This window comes from Schistocerca serialis, chromosome 2 (genome assembly GCF_023864345.2).
Source record: "Schistocerca serialis cubense isolate TAMUIC-IGC-003099 chromosome 2, iqSchSeri2.2, whole genome shotgun sequence".
NCBI classification, from domain to species: Eukaryota; Metazoa; Arthropoda; class Insecta; order Orthoptera; family Acrididae; genus Schistocerca; species Schistocerca serialis.
Window position 1 is genome coordinate 929,862,719 of NC_064639.1, and position 9,750 is coordinate 929,872,468.

Here is a 9,750-nt window from a genome sequence, read left to right on the forward strand (position 1 = left end):
GGAACATTTTACACACATTGATCAGTCTTTCACCATTTCTGTTTGTTCTTGAGTGTGCTGGATATTCACCTATAGTAGTCCTAAATTTCTTTTCCCTTCCAATTTGCGCATTGAATTCACCAAGTAGTATTTTAACATTCTTTTTAGGTTTGATAGAAATTTCAGATTCTAAAAGATCCCAGGATTGATGTACTTTCTCTAGATTTCTTCTGTTGTCTACATTTATATGTGCATGCCAGTTTATGAGGGTTAACATTTATTCTTGCACTTTATAGTTAATATGGATATTCTTTCTGAATTCAATCTATATTCTGTTACACTGTTAACGATTTTTTTTTGTTTACACAAAATGTTGTTCCAAACATTGGAATGTTTTCCATTATTCTCATTGCTGGTTTCCCTTTATAAATTCTATAATCCTGTGTATCAACTACATTCTCATGTAAGAATCGTTATTCCTGTACTGCTACAATTTGTATACTGTTCTTCTGCAGAAATAATTCTAATTGCTTTTGTTTCCCAATTTTTAGAAGAGAATTTACATTAAATGTTCCAAAGTAGTACTACTTCATGAACTGAAACTTGAAAGGCTTTGCAATATATTCCATCTCTTCTTCATTGAAAATGTTGGGACTCCCCAGAATCCTACGTCCCATTGCATTACATGATGTAATGGTGGATTCCCCATCAGAGTTACCACCTGGTCTAGAGCATCCATTGTGTGAACCTTCCATTTTGCGACCTGAAGCTGTAAATTGTATTTCTGTTATATTTTCCCATTGTCGAGGACCGAGAAGCTGAATGAAATGCAAACTGATTGTTATTATTCAGTTATTGTGGAGTTTGTGTCAGAAGTGGCTGTGCTTAATGCTTGTTCATCTTGTCATTGTGATTGATTATATTTCTGTTGAAAAGAGTAAAATTAAAACTCAATACATCCAAAAGTTAAGGGAAGAATGGTTAAAATAATCCTAAATTTGTCCAATGGTTTTCACAAGCTGTAGGAGATAACACAAAGTAATTCTGTAAAGCGTGTGTCTGTACTGAAAGAGCTGTGTTAGGGAACATAGAAAAACATGCAGAAACAAGAAAACATAAATCTGAAGTTTCTTCCTTTTCCTCCCAAAGACAGGCAAAAATTAATTTTAAACCAGTTCACGATTCCGTATGACATTACGAAGCTAAAGGGTCACTCACTGTCTTGTGCCTGCACATTGTGCTATAATGTCATGTGATCACTTAGGAGAAATGTGTAAAAACAGGTTCAAAGACAGTCTTGTTGCAAGCCAGATTAAGTTACATCATACAACGTGTATTGCTATTATCAAGGATGTTCTTGGGCCCTATTTTGGGAACTATCTGAGAAGTGATGTTGATGATGGCATGTACAGTATTTTAACTGACGAATTAACTGATATTAATGTCACTAAACTCCTAGCAATTGCTATAATTTATCATAGTAAAACATCTCATAAGATTGTTTCGACCTTTCTCACACTAGTAGAACTTGGAAAATACAGTGCTGAGTCTATTGTATCAGCTATTAAAGAGGCGTTGAAAGATTTAGATTTAAAGAAATTGCAGAGAACAGGAAAAGATAATGCAGCTGTGATGGTCGGTATTAATAACAGAGTGTGTGAAATACTTAAAAGGGAGATTCTGCATTTGGTACTTATTACGTGTGTCTGTCATTGCATTCAGTTGGCAACCTCTGCAGCAATTGCAGAATGTCTGCAAAGAAATTTGGACTTCTTGATTAGGGAAACTTACAACTGGTTTTCTCAATCTTCTTCACGATAGCTCTTTTACTGCCAGATTTTGTCAGTCTTAAATGATGGGGAGGAGCCACTTAAAATCTTCCGTGTTTGTGACATGAAATTGTTTCTTATTGAACCTGTGGTATGTAGAATAATTGATGAATGGCTCGAGTTAAAAAATCATTTTGAAATTATTAGGCAAAGCGAAAAATGCTACACAGCTGGACTGCTCTATTCGATGTTTAGTGACGAACTTAATTTTTTATATTTGCTATTTTTGAAACCTATCTTTTCAAGTCTTCGGAGAATCAGTGAGGAATTTGAGTCAAATGGTGTGCACCCATGCAAGTTATTAAATGACCTGATAATCCTTATTCAATCTCTTCTTAAGCAAGTTGCCATTCCCACCCATCTGGTTCAGAGAAAATGTCTTGACAATGATTTCCAAAACCACCTAGATCCAAAGCTGTATGTTGGATACTTGTTTGGAAAAAAAATTTAGAAATTAAAAACAAAACGACCAAAGGTGAAGAAAAAATTATTATTGAAAGATGTGTAAATTTTGTTTCTTCACTTGTACTTGTCAAACAATTGGTGCAAAGATTCAAGTATTGAGGAAATTATCTCTATTTGCTGTTTCAAAGGCGCTTGTAGTGGTAAAAGAACCCTTAATTCCCCTGTTAGAAATCTCTCACTTGGATAATGATACAATTACAATAATTAAATTACAGTGGCAAAAAATGACCGTCGTACAATGGGATACCGGTAACGTTAACAATTCTATCGATTTGTGTCGTGAGGTATTCAGTTACCATGACGCCAGCGGTGAAAATACTTTTAAAGAACCTGCATTATCTAGACTCGTACTTCTTTGGTCCAGCAGTGAGGTAGAAAGAATATTCAGACTGTTGAATCTCGTCAAAACGAAGATAAGGAATCGAATGTGCACAGATATGGTAAACGCCATATGAGGGATTCGTGCAGACAGAATCGGTGCTGCCATAATTACATATTTCCTGAGTGAGTTCTCAGAACAATTGGGACTACTCAAGCATATACATTGAGACCATCAACTTCTACTGCAGCTTCTCTTTCCCATGAGGATGATGGCGATAATGGTTTAAGATTACATTCTCATCCAGTTTTAGGTAAGTTTAGTAAAAAATATTATATATAAAAACAAAGATGAGGTGACTTACCGAACAAAAGCGCTGGCAGGTCGATAGACACACAAACAAACACAAACATACACACAAAATTCAAACTTTCGCAACAAACTGTTGCCTCATCAGGAAAGAGGGAAGGAGAGGGGAAGACAAAAGGAAGTGGGTTTTAAGGGAGAGGGTAAGGAGTCATTCCAATCCCGGGAGCGGAAAGACTTACCTTAGGGGGAAAAAAGGACAGGTATACACTCGCACACACGCACATATCCATCCACACATACAGACACAAGCTTGTGTCTGTATGTGTGGATGGATATGTGCGTGTGTGCGAGTGTATACCTGTCCTTTTTTCCCCCTAAGGTAAGTCTTTCCGCTCCCGGGATTGGAATGACTCCTTACACTCTCCCTTAAAACCCACTTCCTTTCGTCTTCCCCTCTCCTTCCCTCTTTCCTGATGAGGCAACAGTTTGTTGCGAAAGCTTGAATTTTGTGTGTATGTTTGTGTTTGTTTGTGTGTCTATCGACCTGCCAGCGCTTTTGTTCGGTAAGTCACCTCATCTTTGTTTTTATATATAATTTTTCCCACGTGGAATGTTTCCTTCCATTATATTAGTAAAAAATATGTTATTTATGTAGTCTATATCTCGAGTTAGTGGCGTTTCATTGTCATGTCTTTGCTCTTGAAGAAACATTTAGATTCTAGTTATTTTAAGGTAATTTTTAGTCTTTTTTACTATGAATCTGGTTGGAAAGAGTCATATACTGTTGGCAACACTGATTTCTAGTTTCCACAATCGATTAGTCCAGACCAGTTATTCATTTTGTTCGGCGTTCGCGTAGCCGGGATGGTGAGTTTGGTAGGAAGTGCGTGTTCACGATGTAATTTCGAATATATGTTTTCAGCAGTTGCAGGCTAAAGTTTTTTGGAAATTGGTAGCTTATTTTTCAATTGCTAAACGTTCAGTCGATGATGATTTAGCTTTGTACATGGTTAGACCACTGACCACGTGTGTGAGGAAATTGTCTAGGGCGGTCTGAGACACATTTTATACATAGAGCTGATTATTTAAATGCTCTCGCATGAAAATAATTTCTTTTCTTTCGTTTCAAGTCTCGTCGAATGGTTAGCGCCCGTCGCCATAGTTCCATGGGGTTTTATCCAGAGAAGAGATCATAGAGGCTTCGTGGTGAAGCGAAGCGAAGGCGTTTCACGTTACTTCACTTTTTAGCTATAAAGCTGGTACGAGTCACGTGGTGAGAGACGCCGATAGGCCTGGTTCAAGTAAGTTGAGTAATTGTCTTGTCGTTTTATGTTGCATCGTAGTTATTATTACGAGGAAACTATAATTTATTAACTTCCGTAAAGGGACAGGCTTTGTTTTTGCAATACATTTATAATGATGATTTTTGTTAAAATTGACAGCTAATATTATTAATTACTATACATAAGCTCAGAGAATCTAGAAAAGTGTGTGTTGGGGGGGGGGGGGGGGGGGGAGGGTGGGTGACGGGCACTCTCCCCTTAAGTCTAGGTTGGTGCATTTGTTGCCATACTATGGTCCGCCCTGATCCAGAGCTCTATCAAAAGTGCCTAACACCTGACTGTGGTCCCCCACTATCGTTCTTTCGGTCACGTTTTTGACAAGTTTATTGGGTTGTCCCATACGTTAGGAAAAGGTTGGCTGTTGCTATGAACTATGGTGTTCTTCACTTCCTTGTCCACACCTCTTGGGGTGTGGATCGTTCTTTTGCCAGACATTAGTCCTGCCCTGTCTGAACTATGATTGTCAAGTTCATGAATGTGCTGCCCTTTACACACTGCCTCTTGGACCCAGTTCACCATTGTGGTATCTGTTCAGCCACCAGTGCCTTTCACACTAGCCCTCTAGATAGTCTTTTGGTTGATGCTGGGATCCCTCCCCTTTAGATTTGTCAGTCCCTGCTCCTGGTTTCCTTTGCTATCAATAACTGCTCTAGCCCTGCTCATCCTCCCTATTCTGTTGTATTTTGTGGCTTCAAGCCATTGCCGCACCTACCCCCCACCCCCGCCCCCTCCCCCTCCCCTTGCTGCCGATCTTCAGGTTGTTTTACAGATTGGGTTTTGCCTTGCTTCTCTCTGCTGTGACAGATCTCCTCTGCTAGTCTTCTTTCCAGTGGTCTCTCCCAACAACTCCTACTTTGTTAGTTCATTGGCCGTTAATTCAGATGGATCTTTTCTGAGGGCCAAAAGCTACTATTCGTCCATAGGGGTTTTGTTGTTTGTTCTGAATGCTCTTACAGCAGTTTCAGGATTCCATTGTTTTTTACTCAGATAGCTTTAAATCTGCTATCATGTGGGATATGACTTTACGTCATTTGCTGGCATGGAACACCATCCCTTGTGTGCCACTTGTGGGGTGTTTACTGCGGAATTGATGGCCATTGATTGGGCCCTCTTATTTTATTATAGTCCTCACTCACCCGTGTTTTGTTACGTATGGATTAAATGAGTGGTCGTCCTGCCTCCCCTTGGTCTCTGGCATCAAAGACCACCTTGCTGATGTTGGTGATGCTGCTTGTTCAGTGGATTTCCTTTGGGTTTGTGTCCATCTAGGTGGGGGGTCAGTTGGACGTGAACACCTATCCCGATCTTTGTGACCCTCTGCAGTGGTGGATTTGTGTCTTGACATAAACTCCAGTTTTTCTCGATGGTGGTCTGACTCTTGGGAGGCTACCCCCTGTCTAATAAACTTCGCACCATCGTGACTCCCACTTAAGGTTTTCTGTCCTCTGATCATGGTTATCCATATTTTGCTGGACTGCCCCTTCACACTAAATATGCCGCCCCCCTGCCCTTCCTTGTCTTGGGTGTTAGCAGACAACCCTCTGATCATTGTCTGTTGTCGCTTTGCTTTGCAAAAGTGGTTTGTGCTCTGATGGAAGACCTTGAATTTTCCTTTGGAATTACTCCCTCAGTGTAGGTGTCAGTTAAGGAGGCCTTCGCTTTGCCTACATACTGGCCAAATTCTCTTCCTTTCCCCTACGTTTTGTGTGTTCGGTTGTGCTGTTTTGTTTCCCCTCTTCTCATGTTTTCTCCCCATGGTGTTGTCTCCATTGTATTGTGATACTGGTGTTTTATGGTGTGGGTGTCAGGATGGGCTGGTGGTGGTGGTGTGCCCCACCACGTATAGTGTTTCTGGACCACCGCTATTCTCCCAGTTTCCACCCACCCTCGTCCTGTTCTTTCCACTCTGTGTTGCCCTGATATCCATTTTTCCTCCTTGTTTGCAGGTTATCTCTTCCCCTTGACTGGACTGTGCTGTTTGTGTTGTTCCTCCCTTGATTTCTGCCATCCTAGATCATGGGACCAATTATCTTGCTGTGTGGTCCCCTCCAACAAATAAACCAACTTACCTAAATTCAAGCTTGAAAGCCGTTACTAAGCATAGTTGTAGAGAATTTGTGTACAGTTTCTAATGATTGATGTTAAGCACTCTGCTTGAAAGGTGAGAGCTGTAACAGCTCATCTTGGAATATTGCAGGTTGGCGAAGAAGAATCATCCCTGCTTATAATGATGAGATACTTGTTTGCCAATCTGGTTTCCCTATACCAGCATTCTGTCTTATCTGCTACACTCCCAAGATGTTTTTGAACTGGTACAAGTCAAGGAAGAAGCTTCCAAGAAATGGCAAGATGATCTGGGTTATAAGTCAGTTGATTGTGACCTCAAAAAAATTGAGACATGACAAGGTTATTGGAGCCCACTCAGGTGAGTAAAGTTTAAATTTTCCATTATCTTTTTCAGTTGATGCTTGGTGCTGAGGAACAGCTTAGGCTGAACTAAGTTACCATTGTGGCACTGGAGCTGCTTTGTGCAGTCAATTCCTTGCCACAGCATCATACAGCATCTCTGTCCCCCATTTTCTGGGAGTGTGGAGAGGCACGGCATATTCCATAGGCTTTCAGGAACCCATTGGGTGGTGACCTGGGAGACAAACCATGCCTGGTACAGGTCGTCTTGTTGACTGTAATAATATAATAGCCTTTTTAACAACAGATTGTATATGTTGTTAAGATTCATTTTTAGGTTATCTGTGAATTTACTTTCGTCAGCTTCATAAAATTAGTTTTAAAAGCGTCACTTTTCTTATTATGTGAGAAACTTAACATTTTATTGTAGATTATGGATCTTTTAGTTTGCCTGTGACAAAATGTAAAGGTGTGTTGACTCATGACAGTTTTGAAATCCAGCTGTTTGTCAACACTGCAGTAGATTGAATGCAAATTCTAACTGCTAACAGCTATTAGACTTCTTATGCTAGTTGAATGGGTTTTATTTGCACTTGGCTTGTTTGTGAACTTCATCACTTATGTCACAGGCAATGCTTCAAATTTCTTAGCTCCATTTAGTGTTTATGTACTACTCAAATTGCTAATAAACTTGCAGCTGTTCATTGTGTGCAGCAAATAGTTAATCTTCAGCTTGTATTTCCAGGTACACAAAATGCTGCACTGGCAACATTTTTGCAATTACACCCATTTGTAGAGGTGTCATGGTTCAATATTTACGCAGGAGACTACCAAAGGCTTGTCAAATCTATGCCACACCAAGTTGCTGCACTCTGATGGGCAAAAGGTCCTACACAATATTATGAGGTATCCTATGGCTTCTCTTACTTCAGTGTTTAAACAGTTTATGTCCAAATAATTTTAAAACTTTGAGGAATTGATGAAACTTTAACATAAAAGAGCATTTGCAACACACAATGTTGCTTTCCTACTGGCAATGAACCTCTTAAATGTTGAGCAATGTGAAAGTAATTTTCTCATAGAGATTTATGTTTGATAGTTACTGGTTTTTTCCTCCCCTCTGTCATTGTCTTGGTGGAGCCACTGACGATATTGCTTATTGTTAACTGCAAAATCTTCATGTTTCAGGTGTTACATTGCATTAGCACACAAAGAAGCTGCCGTGTAAAACATGCAAGGGTTTGTGTAAGGGTGCTCCCACTGGTGCTTGCCATCCTGATAGTCATTCATTGTAGCCACACTTGAAGGTTACCACCATAGAGCAGATCAATGAGAAAATGTTGCATTGGTCAGGGAATTAATGTGAAAGATGGAAAGGTGTGTTTTGTATTTTGCTATGGTGATGAACTAGACGTATTTGTTGTTAGATTATAAGGGTGGATAATTAACTTGTTCAAATATTTCAGGTGATGAAAAACAGTGCATATATTGAATGATTTAATAGACCATTACACTATTGTGAGGTGCCTCACATTATGGTGATGTCAATGATGACTTTATCATAAAATATTTGTGTAAGAGATCAGATATGAGGGTTATAACTGTACAAAAGGTAAGGAGTAATAAAATTATTAATTATTTTAGTGAGAAGTAGCATGATGATTTTGCAGTAGAGCCAAAAGGATTCTGCAATAAATTTGATGATCAATGATAGGACTGAGTTTAATTTTCTGAAACCTATTTCTTGCTGAAATACTTGGAAACGTTTTACAGCCTCTGTTTGGTTTTCAGTCACTACTTGTGCACAAGAAGAGGAAGGCTTTGGAAAGATCCACTTATAATTCATTGAGACTTCATCCATGTTCGGTCGTGGACAGTTCCAAACTGCTGATGCCAACTTCATTTATGGACTTGCTTAAAAAAGTCCACATCAAGGAAGATGCAGCTGTTGCATAACATGTTGATTGAAATAAAATGATTGACATGATTTGTTATTAATCTGTTACATTTGTCAAATATACCAATGGTGTATCACTTAAATTCACAAGATATTGTCATTTAACTGATATTTTAACTCCACCATTAAATAGTTCAAACAAATTCAAGTAGTGGGCAAAGTTCCCTGTAACTGAGCGCCCCTCCTCTCCAGTCAGTTTTAAAATGTATTTTTTCCCTAATCAGTGTATGGTTTTAACTACAGAATTGGCTGTGACAGAACAGAGTATTAACAATTTTCGTTTTCAGTGGGCCATTCGTGCATGCATAACTGACAGTTGTGAGGATCTGTGCATTGATCTAAATCTATACTCTGCAATCCATTGTGAAGTGCATAGTAGAGGATACATCCCTTTGTACCAGTTATTAGGGCTTCTCATCTTTCCGTTCATGTATAGAGTGCAGGAAGAATAATTGTTTTAATGCCTCTGTGCATGCTGTAATTATTCTAATTTTATCCTCGTGCTCCCTGAGTGATATAAACCCCACTTTCCAAGACCATTTTTAAAAAATGGTGTAAAACGTGGGAAAATGTAGAATGTGGGAAGTAACGTTTTAAACGCAAAGTTATGTGTAGGCTCCCCTCCTCCTTGCATTTTTGCACTTAATGTATGGTATATGTACATAAGACATCAAGATACTTGTCAGGGACTTGTTTATTATCTAATGAAGGATTGTGTAAGAAAAACTGTCTGGGAAGTTGACACGTTTGACTTAATTTCATATACATCGATGTTATTGGAAAGCATGCAGTTGTCATTCATTATTTAAGTTGTTAAACATTGTACCAGTTAAGCATTTTTCCCTGCTGAGCAGCAAGTGCTTAGAGAGTTTATTTGTTATTAAGTACAAATATTTGTATAAGTATTTTGTGTGGTGGTTGTGTTTTCTTTCGCATCTCTTGCCCTATAGTTGTCTTTTTGAAATTATCAGTTACTGTGCCTCCTTACTTACATTGAAAACCACACATGCTAAGTATCACTCGCATTGTTTGTGAAACATAAAAAAAAATTACTTGCACAAATATTGCACGTAACAAGAATAAATTCTTGAAACATGTTTTGCTAAGCATGAAGAAATACGTAACTGGTGCTGTGTTTAAATC

The 9,750-nt window shown here is 38.9% G+C and overlaps 1 long non-coding RNA gene across 1 annotated transcript; it reads left to right on the forward strand.

Moving 5' to 3' along the window:
• The first annotated feature begins 2,802 nt into the window (after positions 1 to 2,802).
• LOC126458307 (uncharacterized) lies at positions 2,803 to 8,690 on the forward strand. Its single transcript, XR_007585608.1, has 7 exons — positions 2,803 to 2,905; positions 4,032 to 4,202; positions 6,442 to 6,669; positions 7,396 to 7,556; positions 7,839 to 8,027; positions 8,117 to 8,262; positions 8,442 to 8,690. It is a non-coding gene; the product is annotated as an uncharacterized LOC126458307 (long non-coding RNA).
• The last annotated feature ends 1,060 nt before the right edge of the window (positions 8,691 to 9,750 follow it).